Source organism: Schistocerca americana, chromosome 9 (assembly GCF_021461395.2).
Source record: "Schistocerca americana isolate TAMUIC-IGC-003095 chromosome 9, iqSchAmer2.1, whole genome shotgun sequence".
Taxonomy (NCBI): Eukaryota; Metazoa; Arthropoda; class Insecta; order Orthoptera; family Acrididae; genus Schistocerca; species Schistocerca americana.
In genome coordinates, this window is record NC_060127.1 from 146892325 (window position 1) to 146913424 (window position 21100).

A 21100-nucleotide genomic window follows, 5' to 3' on the forward strand; every position below is an offset into this window, starting at 1 on the left:
GTCGAAGTAGAGAGGATATAAAATGTAGACTGGCAATGGGAAGGAAAGTTTTTCTGAAGAAGAGAAATTCGTTAACATCGAGTATAGATTTAAGTGTCAGGAAGTCGTTTCTGAAAGTATTTGTATGGAGTATAGCCATGTATGGAAGTGAAGCATGGACGATAAATAGTTTAAACAAGAAGAGAATAGAAGCTTTCGAAATGTGGTGCTACAGAAGAATGCTGAAGATTAGATGGGTAGATCACATAAGTAATGAGGAGGTGTTGAATAGGATTGGGGAGAAGAAAAGTTTGTGGCACAACTTGACTAGAAGAAGGGATCGGTTGGTAGGACATGTTTTGAGGCATCAAGGGATCACCAATTTAGTATTGGAGGGCAGCGTAGAGGGTAAAAATCGTAGAGGGAGACCAAGAAATGAATACACCAAGCAGATTCAGAAAGATGTAGGTTGCAGTATGTATTGGGAGATGAAGAAGCTTGCACAGGATAGAGTAGCATGGAAAGCTGCATCAAACCAGTCTCAGGACTGAAGACCACAACAACAACAACTACTACTACTATCAGTTGCTAATATTAGTAAACTGCCATCATCAAATTTATTAAAAAGAATTTATACGGTAAAACAAATTTCGCGATACCGGTATCTCGTGAAAACCACAGATTTCGCGTTATTTCGTTGAAAAGAATTAATTTCGCGTTATTTTTAACGTTGTCGTTTTTGCAACAATTTCATATCTCTGTTGATATCGAATATCAAGAAATATTGGACTGGGCAGAAACATGAAAGAAAGATCAAATGGCTCTGAGCACTAGGGGCTTAACATCTGAGGTCATCAGTCCCCTACACTTAGAACTACTTAAACCTAACAAACCTAAGGACATCACACACATCCATGCCCGAGGCAGGATTCGAACCTGCGACCGTAGCAGCAGCGCAGTTCCGGACTGAAGGGCTTAGAACAGCTCAGCCACAGCGGCCGGCACACCGACATGATGGCCATCACAAAGATCTACTGCCATCTCGGCATAAGGTTTATTTTTTGTGGTGTCACCGCCAGACACCACACTTGCTAGGTGGTAGCCTTTAAATCGGCCGCGGTCCGTTAATATACGTCCGACCCGCGTGTCGCCACTATCAGTGATTGCAGACCGAGCGCCACCACACGGCAGGTCTAGAGAGACTTCCTAGCACTCGCCCCAGTTGTACAACCGACTTTGCTAGCGATGGTTCACTGACAAAATACGCTCTCATTTGCCGAGACGATAGTTAGCATAGCCTTCAGCTGCGTCGTTTGTTACGACCTAGCAAGGCGCCATTACCGGTTACTATTGATACTGAGTCATGTACAGTCAAGAGCGACGCTCATCATTAATGGATTAAAGTATTCCACCAGCTACGTCCGTTTTTCTAAAGTCTAAATTCCTTGTCCTGTTCCAGACCTCACGCCAGCCTGCGTGAGCTAAAACGCGTGCCTTTCGGCTTCCTCTAGTACCCGGTGTTGGCTCTTCTGCCAACCCACAACATTTTTCACTAAAGTGATGCCTTGCAGGATGTGGGTACTCCGATGTTTGCGTACGTCTGTTTAAGGTTAACCATTAATTATCGCTCATCTGGAAATAGATTGAGTCGAAAGTTAAACGAAGGATAGCTGTTTGAAGCGCAGAGGAAAACAGTGCCAAGGCAAGAGTCAAGGGGAAAAAACCTCTGCGATAGTTGGGTCGGGTTGTAGGATCAGTAGCGCTTTTCTTGCTGCCTGCAACAGGTCATGCAAGGGAACGGCTTTGTTAGTAGTGGGTATCATGCAGGTCGACACCTCTGTCGTTGTGTGGTGGTGTGACTCGGCGGCTGCCGCTGGGTGCCGGTGTTGATTTCTAGGTCAGTGTCAGCATACCTGTAACAGTTAGGTTCATCATCATTTCGTGTCCCATATGTCATATATCAGATTAGCAGTGTAGGGTAGTGTTGGCGGTTTGTTTGTGAGTCAGTGCGCGAGCTTGTCGGTTTCCCTGCTGCAGCCTTTTGGTCGGCTTTAATAGCGGCTAGCATATCCAGTAAACATTGCTTGCCGATGTCGCTTGTGGAAGTATGTTAACTCGCCATAGGTGGTTATGCCCTAGCTAGTAGAGACTTTGGCCGCTTATACTTCCTCCTGTGGTTGTGATCATAGTTTCCCAGGGTAAGGACGAAAGGATTGTTCGAGTATCTCGAGTTCCTGTATAGTCGTGTGCCGTGTTTTTTTGATTACTTCCTTGAGGGTTTCAAGGCTGTATTCATTGTGAAGACCTACGGTGCGTGTGTAACGTGAAGCGTTGCTAATGATGTGTAGCACTTTGTTCTGTATGATCTGCAGGCGGTGCAGGCGTGTAGAATCTGCGTATCTCCAGACGGGAGCTGCATACGACATCACAGGTCTAATCAGTACCATGTATATGGACCTCGACACCCTCCTATTCAGTATACTTTCCCGGTTGAGCATTGGGTACTGTTGTTTGAGTCTCGCATGCGTTTTGTCGGCAGCGTATTCATTGTGGTGCCCCCATGTAAGTTTTCTGTCCAGCCAGACAGAGAGACATCTGACTTTCTCTCGGAAACGTGTTAGGGGTGCGTGGAGTGTTACCCTGTCGACAGTGTTGATGTTTGCGCAGTAGCCTCGGTCTGCATGTGAACAGAGCTGCTTCGCAGTAGTCGAAGTTTACTTCAATACGTCATCGCTTCAACGGAGGCTCGCCAATTCTGAGTGCCGTTTGTATTCGTGAATTTATGTTCGACAGTTTCCAATCTTGCGCAAGGATGGCTGTGTCATTCCCGTAGATGGCTACCGTCGTGAAACTGCGCTAGACACTTGTTGTCCTGTATAGGCGTTGCCGACCGCAGCGTCGTATTCTGTCTGTTTACATATATCTGTATTCGAATACGCATGCCTATACCAGTTTCTCTGGCGCTTCAGTGTATAATACAGGGTGTTTCAAAAATGACCGGTATATTTGAAACGGCAATAAAAACTAAACGAGCAGCGATAGAAATACACCGTTTGTTGCAATATGCTTGGGACAACAGTACATTTTCAGGCAGACAAACTTTCGAAATTACAGTAGTTACAATTTTCAACAACAGATGGCGCTGCGGTCTGGGAAACTCTATAGTACGGTATTTTCCACATATCCACCATGCGTAGCAATAATATGGCGTAGTCTCTGAATGAAATTACCCGAAACCTTTGACAACGTGTCTGGCGGAATGGCTTCACATGCAGATGAGATGTACTGCTTCAGCTGTTCAATTGTTTCTGGATTCTGGCGGTACACCTGGTCTTTCAAGTGTCCCCACAGAAAGAAGTCACAGGGGTTCATGTCTGGCGAATAGGGAGGCCAATCCACGCCACCTCCTGTATGTTTCGGATAGCCCAAAGCAATCACACGGTCATCGAAATATTCATTCAGGAAATTAAAGACGTCGGGCGTGCGATGTGGCCGGGCACCATCTTGCATAAACTGCGAGGTGTTCGCAGTGTCGTCTAAGGCAGTTTTTACCGCCACAAATTCACGAAGAATATCCAGATAGCGTGATGCAGTATCGTTTCGGATCTGAAAAATGGGCCAATGATTCCTTTGGAAGAAATGGCGGCCCAGACCAGTACTTTTTGAGGATGCAGGGACGAAGGGACTGCAACATGGGGCTTTTCGGTTCCCCATATGTGCCAGTTCTGTTTATTGACGAAGCCGTCCAGATAAAAATAAGCTTCGTCAGTAAACCAAATGCTGCCCACATGCATATCGCCGTCATCAATCCTGTGCACTATATCGTTAGCGAATGTCTCTCGTGCAGCAATGGTAGCGGCGCTGAGGGGTTGCCGCGTTTGAATTTTGTATGGATAGAGATGTAAACTCTGGCGCATGAGACGATACGTGGACGTTGGCATCATTTGGACCGCAGCTGCAACACGGCGAACGGAAACCCGAGACCGCTGTTGGATCACCTGCTGCACTAGCTGCGCGTTGCCCTCTGTGGTTGCCATACGCGGTCGCCCTACCTTTCCAGCACGTTCATCCGTCACGTTCCCAGTCCGTTGAAATTTTTCAAACAGATCCTTTATTGTATCGCCTTTCGGTCCTTTGGTTACATTAAACCTCCGTTGAAAACTTCGTCTTGTTGCAACAACACTGTGTTCTAGGCGGTGGAATTCCAACACCAGAAAAATCCTCTGTTCTAAGGAATAAACCATGTTGTCTACAGCACAATTGCACGTTGTGAACAGCACACGCTTACAGCAGAAAGACGACGTACAGAATGGCGCACCCACAGACTGCGTTGTCTTCTATATCTTTCACATCACTTGCAGCGCCATCTGTTGTTGAAAATTGTAACTACTGTAATTTCGAAAGTTTGTCCGCCTGAAAATGTACTGTTGTCCCAAGCATATTGCAACAAACGGTGTTTTTCTATCGCTGCTCGTTTAGTTTTTATTGCCGTTTCAAATATACCGGTCATTTTTGAAACACCCTGTACTTAGATATACCAACACATTCGAAAAGCTGACAAGTGCGAGTGAACTCACGCTCTGAGGGTTATGTATAAATTTAATTATGTACGTAGATAGTTCATCTACAGGTTGTGATCAGTGAGTTTGCGAGTATCAAAATATGTGGCAAAAATGGCCGTATCTTTTGATTGCACTGACTTGGAAGCTTAAATTTGTGACACGCGCAAGGGACCTTAAACATCAGTATTTGACATAAATTTTAACTTGATACCTCTATCCGTTCTTGAGAAAAAGGGGCGTTCACAGACAGACAGGCAGACATGGACGGGCAACAAAATGAACCTATAAGGGTCCAGATTATATCGACTGGAGTGCAGAAAACTAAAAATGAATAAATATGTGAATGATATGATTTAGGTTTGAACAAATAACCCTTCCACTCCCCGATTCTTTAAAGAAACTTGTGATTATTTTGCAGATGAATTATCATGTTAAATATTTGACGTTAAGTAGAGAAAACTTTTTTTTCATGTTATAGGGACTCAAAGGTTTACCTATTAGGAGCAGATTATCACAACAATTTAAATTTTTAAATTCGGTCAATAATTATATGAAATAATATATATGTAATTTTATAAAATACACAATCCTTCTCTCGCACCACCAGCGGTCGTTTATTATGTAAACATCACTTACTTTAGAACACACAAAAGGATTACGTAAACAATGAAATGAGAACAGAATTAATCAGGTATATTTGTTTTATTGTCGTATCTTGACAATGCAGTTTAAGTGTGTTTGAAACCTCGAGTATTGAGTCAACGATCCAATGTTCTTCGAAGTTATAAAATAGCATTTTCAGGAGTAGTGCTAGAATTCGTATCGCTGTCTCTAGTTCATCCAGGTGACTTACAACTGAACAATTAATTTAAAACTAGGGCTGGGACATCGATTGGCACCATAGATATAATATCTCTGCTGTCACGAGCCACAATATCAATAACAGAGATACAATTTCGTACTGAAAATAATTTCCTGATAAAATTTTAATGAATAAAATTAAGCGCATCAAAATGCATACTACATACTGTACACGAGAACGCTTCTGGTGAATGGTCATGAGTTGCTTCCTGCTGACCTGCGAGCAAGACAAACGCTCGCTGCGGAATTTCTTGCTCTCATGGAAGTGGACAGTGAATAGCCGTGGAACATTCGGTGGGCAGAATAAGTCCATTTCCATCTCCAAGAACACGTCAATACACAAACTGCAGTATATGTGCAAAGGAAATTCGCACACACATCACTTCATTCTGCAAAGATCACTGAATGGTGGGAGTTGAGGGTGTCGTTTATCGTGGAGTCGTATTTTTTCGGGTCCTGTATGTTGTTGTTGTGGTCTTCAGTCTGAGACTGGTTTGATGCAGCTCTCCATGCTACTCTATCCTGTGCAAGCTTCTTCATCTCACAGTACCTACTGTAACCTACATCCTTAGGAATCTGCTTAGTGTATTCATCTCTTGGTCTCCCTCTACGATTTTTACCCTCCACGCTGACCTCCAATACTAAATTGGTGACCCTTGATGTCTCAGAACATGTCCTACCAACCGATCCCTTCTTCTAGTCAAGTTGTGCCACAAGCTCCTCTTCTCCCCAATTCTAATCAATACCTCCTCATTAGTTACGTGATCTACCCATCTAATCTTCAGCATTCTTCTGCGGCACCACATTTCGAAAGCTTCTATTCTCTTCTTGTCTAAACTATTTATCGTCCACGTTTCACTTCCATACATGGCTACACTCCTTACAAATACTTTCAGAAACGACTTCCTGACACTTATATCTATACTCGATGTTAACAAATTTCTGTTCTTCAGAAACGCTTTCTTTACCGTTGCCTGTCTACATTTTATATCCTCTCTACTTCGACCATCATCAGTTATTTTACTCCCTAAATAGCAACACTCCTTTACTACTTTAAGTGTCTCATTTCCTAATCTAATTCCCTCAGCATCACCCGACTTAATGCGACTACATTCCATTATCCTAGTTTTGCTTTTGTTGATGTTAATCTTACACCCTCCTTTCAAGACACTGTCCATTCAGTTCAACTGCTCTTCCAAGTCCTTTGCTGTCTCTTGCAGAATTACAATGTCATCGGCGAACATCAAAGTTTTTATTTCTTCTCCATGGATTTTAATACCTACTCCGAACTTTTCTTTTGTTTCCTTTTTTTGCTTGCTCAATATACAGATTGAATAAGATCGGGGAGAGGCTACAACCCTGTCTCACTCCTTTCCCAACCACTGCTTCCCTTTCATGTCCCTCGACTCGTATAACTGCCATCTGCTTTCTGTACAAATTGTAAATAGCCTTTCGCTCCTTGTATTTTACCCCTGCCACCTTCAGAATTTGAAAGAGAGTATTCCAATCAACATTGTCAAAAGCTTTCTCTAAGTCTACAAATGCTAGAAACGTAGGTTGGCCTTTCCTTAATCTTTCTTCTAAGATAAGTCGTAAGGTCAGTATTGCCTCACGTGTTCCAGTATTTCTACGGAATCCACACTGATCTTCCCCGAGGTCGGCTTCTATCAGTTTCTCCATTCGTCTGTAAAGAATTCACGTTAGTATTTTGCAGCAGTGACTTATTAAACTGATAGTTCGGTAATTTTCACATCTGTCAACACCTGCTTTCTTTGGTATTGGAATTATTATATTCTTCTTGAAGTCTGAGGGTATTTCGCCTGTCTCGTATATCTTGCTCACCGGATGGTAGAATTTTGTCAGGACTGCCTCTCCCAAGGCCGTCAGTAGTTCTAATGGAATGTTGTCTACTCCCGGGGCCTTGTTTCGTCTTAGGTCTTTCAGTGCTCTGTCAAACTCTTCACGCAGTATCATATCTCCTATTTCATCTTTGTCTACATCCTCTTCCATTTCCAAAATATTGTCCTCAAGTACATCACCCTTGTATAGACCCTCTATATACTCCTTCCACCTTTCTGCTTTCCCCTCTTTGCTTAGAACTGGGTTTCCATCAAAGCTCTTGATATTCATTCAAGTGATTCTTCTTTCTCCAAAGGTCTCTAATTTTCCTGTAGGCAGTATCTATCTTACCCCTAGTGAGATAAGCATCTACGTCCTTACATTTGTCCTCTAGCCATCCCTGCTTAGCCATTTTGCACTTCCTGTCGATCTCATTTTTGAGACGTTTGTATTCCTTTTTGCCTGATTCATTTACTGCGGTTATATATTTTTTCCTTTCATCAATTAAATCCAATATTTCTTCTGTTACCCAAGGGTTTGTACTAGCCCTCGTCTTTTTACCTATTTGATCCTCTGCTGCCTTCACTATTTCATCCCCCAAAGCTACCCATTCTTCTTCTACTGTATTTCTTGCCCCCATTCCTGTCAATTGTTCCCTTATGCTCTCCCCGAAACTTTGTACAACCTCTGGTTCTTTCAGTTTATCCAGTTCCCATCTGCTTAAATTCCCACCTTTTTGCAGTTTCTTCAGTTTTAATCTGCAGTTCATAACCAATAGATTGTGGTCAGAGTCCACATCTGCCCCTGGAAATATCTTACAATTTAAAACCTGGTTTCTAAATCTCTGTCTTACCATAATATAATCTATCTGATACGTTTTAGTATTTCCAGGGTTCTTCCATGTATACAACCTTCTATCATGATTCTTGAACCAAGTGTTAACTATGATTAAGTTATGCTCTGCGCAAAATTCTACCAGGCGGCTTCCTCTTTCATTTCTTAGCCCCAATCCATATTCACCTACTATGTTTCCTTCTATCCCTTTTCCTACTCTCGAATTCCAGTCACCCATGACTTATAAATTTTCGTCTCCTTTCACTACCTGAATAATTTCTTTTGTCTCATCATACATTTCATTAATTTCTTCTTCATCTGCAGAGCTAGTTGGCATATAAACTTGTACTACTGTAGCAGGCGTGGACTTCGTGTCTATCTTGGCCACAATAATGCGTTCACTATGCTGTTTGTAGTAGCTTACCCGTACTCCTATTTTCTTATTCATTATTAAACCTACTCCAGCATTACCCCTATTTGATTTTGTATTTATAATCCTGTATTCACCTGACCAAAAGTCTTGTTCCTCCTGCCACGGAACTTCACTAATTTCCACTATATCTAACTTTAACCTATTCATTTCCCTTTTAAATTTTCTAACCTACCTGCCCGATTAAGGGATCTGATATTCCACGCTCCAATCCGTAGAACGCCAGTTTTCTTTCTCCTGATAACGACGTCCTCTTGAGTAGTCCCCGCCCGGAGATCCGAATGGGGGACTATTTTACCTCCGGAATATTTTACCCAAGAGGACGCCATCATCATTTAATCATACAGTAAAGCTGCATGCCCTCGGGAAAAATTACGGCTGTAGTTTCCCCTTGCTTTCAGCCGTTCGCAGTACCCGAACAGCAAGGCCGTTTTGGTTAGTGTTACAAGGCCAGATCAGTCAATCATCCAGACTGTTGCCCTTGCAACTACTGAAAAGGCTGCTGCCCCTCTTCAGGAACCCTACGTTTGTCTGGCCTCTCAACAGACACCCCTACATTGTGGTTGCACCTACGGTACGGCCATCTGTATCGCTGAAGCACGCAAGCCTCCCCACCAATGGCAAGGTCCATGGTTCATGGGAGGGGGTCCTGTATAGTCACTAGTAAATGCTATGAGAGTCTTCTGTGCACCAACGTCATTCCAGCCTTTCAGCAGCGTGGATGTATGGGTAGGATCATTTCTATGCAAGATGGCGCTCCTCCATGCATTGTACAATCAGTGAAGCGGCTGCAGAACAGGCATTTCGGAAATAGTGTTATCAGCCGCCATTTCGCCATAGCCAAGCCGTCCAGATCACCTGATTGTAATCTGTGTGACTTCCGGCTGTAGAGTTACCTGAAAGATGTTGTATTCAGTGCTACAATTACGAAAGTATTTGAACTGTTGGAATGCATTGCCCAACGCATTCTGAACGAGACCCCAGAATCACTCCGACCTATTGTGGAACATGCTGTTTCTCGATTTCAGCTTGTGGCAGAAAACGGTGGACATCATATTGATCATGTGTTGCGCGAGTCTCCAAATCAGAAACCCATTTCATTTTCATTTTATGCGGTTTAGGCCTCGGGACAGTTAAAAAACGATGTTTCTTATTTACAGTATGTGTGGTGATAATGAAATGTAAAAAGTAAAAAGTCGAACAGTAAATAAATATAATGGGAGTATAGAGGAAGTTACTTTAACACCAAACTAGAACAGCAAGCCTACATAACAATTCATAATGTTAAACAAATAAAATAAAATTGTACGTGAGAACGCTACTTCATGATGTGAGTGATACACAAACCAATTTAAAAAAACAACTGTCCATGCATAATTATCCACGTAGTTACATTGAAGCTTTTTTCCACTTTACTCCCTTTATAGCCGGCCGGTGTGGTCGTGCGGTTCTAGGCGCTACAGTCTGGAACCGCGTGACCGCTACGGTCGCAGGTTCGAATCCTGCCTTGGGCATGGATGTGTGTGATGTCTTTAGGTTAGTTAGGTTTAAGTAGTTCTAAGTTCTAGGAGACTGATGACCACAGATGTTAAGTCCCATAGTGCTCAGAGCAATTTGAACCATTTGAACTCCCTTTGTATTTATTTATTGTTCGCCTTTTTATTTTTTAAACTGCGTCACCATCAGACCGCTAAAGATATCATTTACTGTACGTTTCTGCTTCAATATAGATGCGTAACTTTTCCATTGTCATTCACAAAAATTTTAAGTTACTGGAGACAACAGTCAGTAAATGTCTGAAGATGGCATTGTAATCCGAAAACCGGTAACACGATAAAAGTAACACTTAAAAACAAAAGCAAACCAACGCTTTTCATTTAGTAGACGTTTTTGCTTCGAATGGTAGTTCCTCACATATGCGTAAATATCTTTGTCACAGGTCCAAATAGTGTTAGGAAATTGCTACTGCAAATATTTAGATGGCAGCATAAGATTAGCAACATTTACACTGATTCTTTCAAAGAAGTTTTAAAATAATTACCTTCAGCGTGAAGATTGTGCGTGGCTAAATAGATCAGTGATCACTTGCATTCCTCTGTCTTTAAACTGGAATATTCCTAGATGCGGTGAACGGTGTCTAACATCACATGTACACAATGTCTAGTTTGACTGTTCTTCCCAATGAATGAGTACTGTTCATCTATCTGAGATCCCTACCAGGTAGGACTTATAGAAGAGAGAGAGAAGATCCGACGAAGAGCGGCGCGTTTGGTCACTGGATTGTTTAGCCGGAGCGAGGGTGTTAAGGAGAAGCTCAACAAACTCCATTGGCAGACGTTGTGCACGGAGATATGTACTACTGAAATGTTGAGAGAACACTTTCCGGGAAGATTTAGACAACGTGTTACGTCCCCCCACATGTCTTGCGCAATGACCACGACGAGAGAATTCGAGGAATCACAGTCAGTACAGAGACTTACCGACAATCGTTCTTCCCACGCGCTTTTCGCGAGTAGAACAGGGTTGGAGGGCTCAGGTAGTGGTACAAAAGTACCCTGTGCCACACACCGTTAGCTGGCTTGCGGAGTATGATGTAGACTGTAGGTGAGTCCAGAGACGCGGCCCACTGTTGAGGTGCTATTCTAGAGGTACTCTACATATACACTACTTGCCATTGAAATTACTACACCAAGAAGAAATTCAGATGATAAACGGGTATTCATTGGACAAATATATTATACTAGAACTGACATGTGATTACATTTTCACGCAATTTGAGTGCATAGATCCTGAGAAATCAGTACCCAGAACAACCACTTCTGGCCGTAATAACGGCCTTGATACGCCTGGGCATTGAGTCAAACAGAACTTGGATGGCGTGTACAGGTACAGCTGTCCATGCAGCTTCAACACGATACCACAGTTCATCAAGAGTAGCGACTGGCGTATTGTGACGAGCCAGATGCTCTGCCACCATTGACCAGACGTTTTCAATTGGTGAGAGATCTGGAGAATGTGCTGGCCAGGGCAGCAGTCGAACATTTTCTGTATCCGGAAAGGCCAGTACAGGACCTGCAACATGCGGTCGTGCATTATCCTGCTGAAATGTAGGGTTTCGCAGGGATCGAATGAAGGGTAGAGCCACATCTGAAATGTAACGTCCACTGTTCAAAGTGCCGTCTATGCGAACAAGAGGTGACCGAGACGCGTAACCAATGGCACCCCATACTATCACGCCGGGTGATACGCCAGTATGGCGATTACGAATACACGCTTCCAATGTGCGTTCACCGCGATGTCGCCAAACACGGATCCGACCATCATGATGCTGTAAACAGAACCTGGATGCATCCGTAAAAATGACGTTTTGGCATTCGTGCGCCCAGGTTCTTCGTCGAGTACACCATCGCAGGCGTTCCTGTCTGTGATGCAGCGTCAAGGGTAACCGCAGCCACGGTCTCCGAGTTGATAGTCCATGCTGCTGCAAACTTCGTCGAACTGTTCGTGCAGATGGTTGTTGTCTTGCAAAGGTCGCCATCTGTTGACTCAGCGATCGAGGCGTGGCTGCACGATCCGTTACAGCCATGCGGATAAGATGCCTGTCATCTCGACTGCTAGTGATACGAATACGAGGCCGTTGGGATACAGCACGACATTACGTATTACACTCCTAAACCCACCGATTCCATATTATGCTAACAGTCATTGGATCTCGACCAACGCGAGCAGCAATGTTGCGATACGATAAACCGCAATCGCGATAGGCTACAATCTGACCTTTATCAAAGTCGGAAACGTGATGGTACGCATTTCTCCTCCTTACACGAGGCATCACAACAACGTTTCACCAGGCAACACCGGTCAACTGCTGTTTGTGTTTCCTCATGTTAGCACGTTGTAGGTGTCGCCACCGGTGCCAACCTTGTTTGCAAGCTCTGAAAAGCTAATCATGTACATATCACAGCATCTTCTTGTTGTCGGTTAAATTTCGCGTCTGTAGCACGTCATTTCCGTGGTGTAGCAATTTTAATAGCCAGTGGTGTAGGTATACATCTACACTCCGCAAGCCACTCGGCAGTTTGTAGCGCTGCCGTTTCTCCCTTTCATGTTCCACTCGGGAATGGTTATAGGGCAGTAAGATATTTGGTAAGCCTTCGTGTGCACTCGGATCTCTCTGATTTTATGTTGAATATCTTGGATGCGAAGAAACAAGCAGTATACGGGTTGACGCCTCAAGGAACGTACGTTCTTGTGACTTGGACAGTAAGTAACAACGTGATACATAATGCCTCTCTTGTAGCGTCTTCCACTGGAGTTCGCTGAGCACGTCCGTGACGCATTTGCGCTTACTGAATGAACCTGTAACGAAACGTACTTCCCTTCTTTGAATCTTCCCTATCTCCACAGTCATTTAAACGAGGATTTTGTAGGGCATTTATTTTGTGTGTGAACTATATTTCCTGAGGATTCGTCCAATAAATCTTTCTCTTGAATCTGCCTTAACCGACATTAGTGGTCCATCCACTATAAGTCGCTCTGTGCGCACATTCCTAGATATTTTATGAGCGTGACTAATCCAGTGGTTGTTCTGCAATAGTGTAATCTCACAGTAATGGGGGTCTTTCTGTCTATTGACGCACAATGTTACATTTTTTATATTGAGGGTCAATTGTCAGGCCTTACAGGTACAGAACGTATTGAATTTCGCTACAGTTTTCTAGTGTAGCTACTTCTCTGTATTCAACAGCATCATCCGCGAAAAGCCTAGTGGAACATCCGACGTTATTCACTAGGTCACCACGTCATGGGATACGTCGCAGCATCGTGTGGGACCTCGTTTGCCCGGCGTAGTGTAGCGAATTGACTCGGCATGGGCTCAACAAGTCGTTTGAAGCCGCCCCCCCCCCCCCCGCCCGCCACAAATACTGAGCCATGGTGCTTCTGTAGCCGTCCATAATTGCGAAAGTGTTGCTGGTGCAGGAGTTTGTGCGTGATCTGATCTCTCGATTATGTCCCTTGAATGTTCGATGGGATTCGTGGCGGACGTACTCGAGAGGGGGGAGGCAGGGGGCATGCGGGGAGGGGGCAGGAGGGCAAATTATTCGTTCGAAATGTACAAAACGTTCTTTAAACCAATTGTGGCCCGGTGACATGGCGCATTGTCATCCATAAAAATTGCATCATTGTGTGAGAACATGACGTCCATGAATGGCTGTAAATGATGATGATCGGTTCAGTTGGACCAGAGGACTCAGTCCATTCCATGTAAACACAGACCATGCCATTATGGAGCGACTACCAGCTTGCGCAGTGCCTTGTTCACATCTTCTGGCAATGGCTTCGTTGAGCCTGCCCCACACCCGAGTCCCATCAGCTCTTGCCGACTTAAATCGGCACGGCTTCCAGTCGTCTAGGGTCCAACCGATGTGGTCACGAGACCGACAGAGGCGCTGCAAGCGACGTAGTGCTGTTTGCAAAGTCACTCGTCTTGGTCGTCTGCTGCCATAGCCCGTTAACCCCGAATTTCGCCGCAGTGTCCTGCGGTTTCTTCACGCAGTGTTGCTTGTCTATTAGCACTGACAACCCTATGCAAACGCCGCTGCTCTCAGTCGTTAAGTGACGGCCGTGGTGAGAGGTAATGTCGGAAATTTGGTGTTCTCAGCACTAAGGATCCCAGAATATTGAATCCCCTAGCGATTTCCGAAATGGAATGTCCCATGCGTCTAGCTCCAAATACCATTCCATGCTCAAAGCCTCTTAATTTACGTTGTGAGACCATACTCATGTACGAAACCTTTTCACGCGAACCACCTGAGTACAGATGACAGCTCCGCCAATCAATACCTTGTGCACGTGATACTGGTACCGTCATCTGCATGTGTATATCTATAGTCAAGGGGTAGCATCCGTGACTGGAGACGCCATCGGCCCCAGGTTGGAACCTCGCGAAAGCAATCTCTTGCCCTTGGGTTGGCAAGAATCAGCAGTAATAAACAGCATGAGGCTAATAACTCAATCGGTAGAGCCCTTGGGCGCTAAAGATAAACGGAGAGCAGCGCACTTCGTTACTGGTGTAACTGGGTTTTCTCTTTTGATGCTAGTCAGTTGTCAGGATGAGCATTACTACAAAGAACATTTAATTCTAAAGCATTATGTCAGGGTGAAAAACACTAAATAAATTACTTTTTCTTTCTTAACATGTGGGCAGGGTGGGTTCTTCCTTGGCTCGGGTATGAGGTAGAATGAAACAGCATTTTTACATAAGATAACTTTTATTGAAAGAGTTGTACAACTGTTTCCTTACTGGATGTTCTGGCTGGGAGAGCGGCAGCTGTGTCGTTCGCGAAGCCTTCTGCTGCGGCAGCGTCTGATTACGCCTGGCGGTGTGTGTCTCGCGTCGCCGTCTCGCCCAGTTGGCTGGAGACGCGCCTCGTGCGGTGGCCCGTTTAATTATTGAGAACGAAGTCGTGCATCGGTTGGTGGTACCTTGGTTGTGGCGTCCCAGTGTTTCTCTTCTCTAAGCGGCCGCGTGTGTCAGTGTTGTGCGTCGGTCAGCGGAGCGGCGTGGCGGGGGAAGGCCAGTATCCCGAACAACGGACTCTCGCTTGCCAGTCTGCGGCTGTCGGACCTTCATCCTAGCTCACAGGTGACTGCTGATGTGAGGCCGTCTCCTTCCCGTCCTCACGAGTCACCCGGGCACTTCTGTCTTCTGGCGGCGAGGCTGCGGCTTGCTGTTCCATCATAGCGGCGGACTTGGTGATTCTGTGTGCGATGTAGTCTCTTCCTGCATGACGGTCTTCGGCTCCGAAACTGAACTGAAAACTACTCTTCTTCTGTCGGGCCCACTGCGTCTCCCATATTTATTCACTTCAGTTCACTGGAAGTGAACGACTTCACAGTCATTGCCTCGTCTGTCACGTGGAAAAGTTTCTCGAACAATCTTCTTAACCATAGTATGAAAGCTTCCACGACCGGATGACATATCTTCTGGTAAACCTTCCGGGATGTAAGGTCGTGGTCCATGAAACTCTTCAGCTCCTAACATTTCGTCCAGAGCTGCGCTGGACGAAACGTTAGGAGCTGAAGAGTTTCATAGACCACGACCTTACATCCCCGAAGGTTTACCAGAAGATAAATCTTCTTAACGTCGGTCATTGGCTCTTGGAATGTAGGCGAGGGCCTTTGCTCACATGGGACAACTGAGAAACACGTGAGTCGGTCGGGCGATGCCCTGATGGCTGAATCCACAGCGTCCTCTTATGTGGGGAGGGCGATGGCTTCACCGGAACGTGCTGACTTCACGGTCATTGGCTCTTCTGTCACTGCTGCTCTGCCCACTGTTTGCCAGCGTGTAATTCTTCTAAACTAAACTAAGTTTTTCATTTATTTTCTAATTTCAACTTCAAATTGATTTCACTAATTTATTTACCTATCTTAAGTACCGCTCGTCCGCCCCTCGTGGTCTCGCGGTAGCGTTCTCGCTTCCCGAGCACGGGGTCCCGGGTTCGATTCCCGGCGGGGTCAGGGATTTTTCCTGCCTCGAGATGACTGGGTGTTGTTGTGTTGTCTTCATCATCGTCATTCATCCCCATTACGGTCGGAGGAAGGCAACGGCAAACCACCTCCATTAGGACCTTGCCTAGTAAGGCGGTGCGGGTCTCCCGCATCGTTCCCCTACGCTCTGTAAAGAAGCATGGGACTTCATTTCCATTTTCCAAGTACCGCTCAACCCAGGATCATTTAGTAATCGCGAAAGCGTTACGGAGATGATAGATAAACTCCAGTGGAAGACTGTAGGAGAGACGCTCAGTAGCTAGGTACGGGCTTTTGTTGAAGTTTCGAGAACATACCTTCACCGAGGAGTCAAGCAGTATATTTCTCCCTCCTACGTATATCTCGCGAAGAGACCATGAGGATAAAATCAGAGAGATTAGAGCCCACACAGAGGCATACCGACAATCCTTCTTTCCACGAACAATACAAGACTGGAATAGAAGGGAGAACCGATAGAGGTACTCAAGGTACCCTCCGCCACACACAGTCAGGTGGCTTGCGGAGTATGGATGTAGATGCACCGAGTTCGAGTCTTGGTCTGGCACACAGTTTTAATCTGCCGGTAAGTTTCAGGAATTTCACTGTTAAATGCAGAGGAGAGAGCATACAGGCGGAAAGAGTACATTGAAGGCACCTAAGAGGGGTTGGTATTGTCTGATGACGTGACAGGAGAAGAAACTAGAGCCATCAGAGAAGAGATAGCGGATCCAGTATTAGAGCAGAGTTTAAAAAAGATTTGAGAGACTTAAGATCAAATAAGGTAGAAGGTATAGACAATACTGCATCGGAATTTCTGAAATCAGTGGGGTAAGTGGCAACAAAATGGCTATTCACGTTGGTGTGTAGAATGTATCAGAATGGCGATATACCATCAGACTTTTGGAAAAACATCGGCCACACAATTCCGAAGATTGCAAGAGCTGTCAGCTTAGCAGCTCATGCAGCCATGTTCTTGACAGGAATAATATACAGAAGAACGGAAAAGGAAATCTGCTGGATGACGATCATTTTACTTTTAGGAAAGGTAAAGACACCATAGAGGCAGTTCTGACGTTGCGGTTGATAATGGAAGCATGACTGAAGAAAAATCAAGACACATTCATAGCATTTGTCAACCTGTAAAAAGCGTTCGGCGAGTAAAATGGTGCAAGAGGTTCCGAAAAACTGAGAAACATAGGTGTAACTTAGAGGGAAAGGCATGAATATTCAGTGTACAAAAACCAAGAGGGAATAACAAAAGTCGAAGACCAAGGACGAAGTGTACAGACTAAAAGTGGTTTAAGACAGGAATGTAGTCTTTCGCCGCTGCTCCTCAATCCAAACGTCGAAGAAGCAATAACGAAAATAAAAGACAAGTCCAAGGTTTGGATGAAATTCAAGGTGAAAGGACATCAGTGTTAAGATTCGTTGATGACAAATGGTTCAAATGGCTCTCAGCACGGTGGGACTAAACATCTGAGGCCATCAGTCCCCTAGAGCTTAGAACTACTTAAACCTAACTAACCTAAGAACATCAGACACATCCATGCCCGAGGCAGAATTCGAACCTGCGACAGTAGCACCAGCGCGGTTCCACACTGAAGCGCCTAGAACCGCTCGGCCACGGCGGCCGGCTCGTTGGTGACATTGCTGTCCTTAGTGGAAGTGAAGAACTACATGATCTGCTGAATGGAACGAACACTCTAATGAGTAAAGAATATGGACTGAGAGTAAATCGAAGAAAGGCAAAAGTAATGAGAAGTAGCAGAAGTGAGAACAGTGATTGATGGTAAGGAAGTAGATGAAGCTAAGGAATTCTGCTACCTAGACAGCAAAATAACCCATGACAGGTGGAGGAAGGACGACATAAAAAGCAGACTCGCACTGCCAAAAACCGCTTTCCTGTCCAAGAAATGTCTACTAGTATCACACAAGTCTTAATTTCAGGAAGAAATTTCTACGAATGTACATTTAGAGCACAACATTGTATGATAGCGAGGCGTGGACTGTAGGAACAGAAGAGAACGGAAGCATTTGAGATCTGACGCTACAAAAGAATGTTGAAAATTAGGTCTGATAAGGTAGGGAATAAGGAAGTTCTTTGCAGAATCGGTGAGGAAAGGAATATACTGAAAACACTGACAAGAAGGAGGTACAGGCTGATAGGACATCTGTTAAGACATCAGGGAATAACTTCCATGATACTACTGGGAGCTATAGAGGTTGAAAACTGTAGAGGAAGACAGAGATTAGGATGCATCCAGCAAATAAGTGAGAACGTAGGTTGCAAGTGCAGAAGATTGATGACTAAAAAAAGTTGAACAATGTAGGAAAAGACAGATTGCTACTTTCTTTAAAGAAGACACGTTAAGTTGCAGACAGGCACAATTAAGACACTTGCATATAGTTTTCGGCCACAGCCTTCATCAGTAAACCACACACTCGCACGCACCATTCACACACACAAGCAAGCAAGCAAGCACCCTCACACACACACGACCATTAACTTCAGCATCTCTGGCTAGTGTGTGTGTGTGTGTGTGTGTGTGTGTGTGTGTGTGTGTGTGTGTGTGTGCGCGCGCGTGTTTACTGACGAAGACTGTGGCTGAAAGCTATATGTGTCTTAATTGTGCCTGTCTGCAACTTAACGTGTCTTCTTTAAAGAAAGTAGCGATCTGTCTTTTCCTACATTGTTGATATTTCTACGTGGAGTTTCCATTGTTTGGTTACAACAAAAAGTTTCCGGTTTCAAAACACTGTGAAAGAGAACCACTGCTCAGAATGACGTCAAATTTGAACAGCATATTAATGGCACAGAGCAAAACATCATGAAACAAATGAAAATTTAACGGAAATTTTGCCGGAATATTAAGATGAGTGCGGTCGACTATGAATGGCAGACGCGTCGCAGTACGACGGCTGTGATTTGAGTTGCACCTTACACCATCCGTACGTAACTGCGCAAGTCCGGCACTCAACAGGTAAACCCATCCACCACGACTAAATCGCACCACAACGGATGGAGAAAATCGGTTTTCACTTGTCCTGAGGCCAAAAACCGTATTAGAAGCAAAATGACATCGGTTTCTAATTTTGAGACTGGCGCAAGACATCAGTATGCTGTCCACGGTTTTCTGCCAAGAGTTGAAAACGAGGAACAGCATGTTCCACAACAGATCGATGTGTTTCGATGGTCACTATCAGAATGCGTCGCGCAGTGGATTCCTTCAGGTCAACTACTTTCGTATCTGGAGCACTGAATACAACATCTTTCAGATAATTACGCAGCCAGAATTCACACGGATTACGATCAAGTTATCTGGACGACTAGGCTGTACGGAAATGACGGTTGATAATCGTACTATTTCCGAAATGCCTCTGTAGCAGCCGCTTCACTGGAAGTGCAATGTGTGGAGGAGCGCCATCTTGCGCAAAAATGATCCGTCCCCGCACATCCAAGTTGCTGAAGAGTTGGAACGACGTTGGCGCGCGAAAGACTCTCATAGCGCTTACAGGACCCGCAAGACCCATCTCCTCGAAAAAATACGGCCCTACGATAAACGATACCATCAACCAGCAGAATGAAGTGGTACCAGTTGACGTGCGTGCGGATTTCCGTTGTCCATATTCTGCAATTCTGCATTGACATGTCCCAGGAATTGGAAATGGGCTTCGCCTGTCCACAGAATGTTCCATCCCCAGTAATTGCCCACTTGTGTGTGAGCAAGAAGTTCCAGCGCAAACGTCTGTCTTGCTAGCTAGTCAGCATGAGGCAACTCCAGCAATGAATAGCAATGCAGAATATTTCGTAGGATTTTATGCAATGCGTTCGCAGGCATGTCCAACGTTCGGGCAATTTCGCTGCATGTTTGCACAACACCGCTCGACGCCTCCCGCAGTGCTGTGACCACAATCTCCGACAGACGTCGAATTAACTGCTTTTCTCCCTCTGCCACCTTTCACTCCAAAAGAGCCGGTCTTTTCGAATTTTGTAATTATTTTCTGCTGACGCTTAGCAGATGTCGGACCATTCCCTCTTTCCGTACCCTTGAATGGTGGGAACTTCAGAGCTGCTGGCGCACAGTCACCGTTCTTGTAAAAAGGGTTCACCAGCAACACAAGAACCTTAAAGGAGAAAATCATCTACCATCTACATCACACTCCGCAAGCCACCTAATGGTGTGTGATGGAGGGTACTTCCAGTACCACTATCTAATACCTCCAACCGTGTTCCACTCGCGAATAGTGCACGGGACGAATGATTGTCGGTAAGCCTCTGTATTGGCTCTAATTTCTCGAATTTTCTCCTCGTGGTCAATACGCGAGATGTATGCGGGGGGAAGTAATGTGTCGGCCGACTCATCCTGAAAAGAGCTGCCCCGAAATTTCAGTACTAAATCTCTCCGTGATGCACAATGCCACTCTTGTAAAGTCTGCCAGTGGAGTTTGTTTAGCATCTCCGTAACGCTCTCTTCCAGCCAAACAGTCTCGCGACGAAACGCGCCGCTCTTCGTCGGATATTCTCTACCTCCTCTATCAGTCCTACCTGATAGGGATCCCAGAGAGATGAACAATACTCAATAATCGGGTCAACAAGCGCCTTATAAGCCACTTCTTTCGTGGATGAGTAACATTTCCTTAAGATTCTTCCGATGAATCTGAGTCTGGTATCAGCTTTTCCCACACTCTGTTTTATGAAATCATTCCACTTAAGGTCGCTATGGATAGTTACTCCTAGATATTTTGCGGCAGATGCTGTCTCCAGCTGTTTCTCATCAATACTGTAGCTGTACAGTAGTCGGTTTCTTTACCTATGTATGCGCAATATGTTACATTTATTTACGTTCAGGGTCAATTGCCAGAGCGTGCACCATTAATCAGTTCTCTGCAGGTCGTTCTGCAAATTTTTACGATCTTCTGGCGTTGTTACTGTGGTATAGACAATTGAATCGTCTGCGAATAGCCTTAAAGAGCATCCGACGCTTTCTACTGGATCATTTATATATATCGTAAACAGCAACAGTTTTATCACACTTCCCTGTGGTACTCCGGATATTACCTT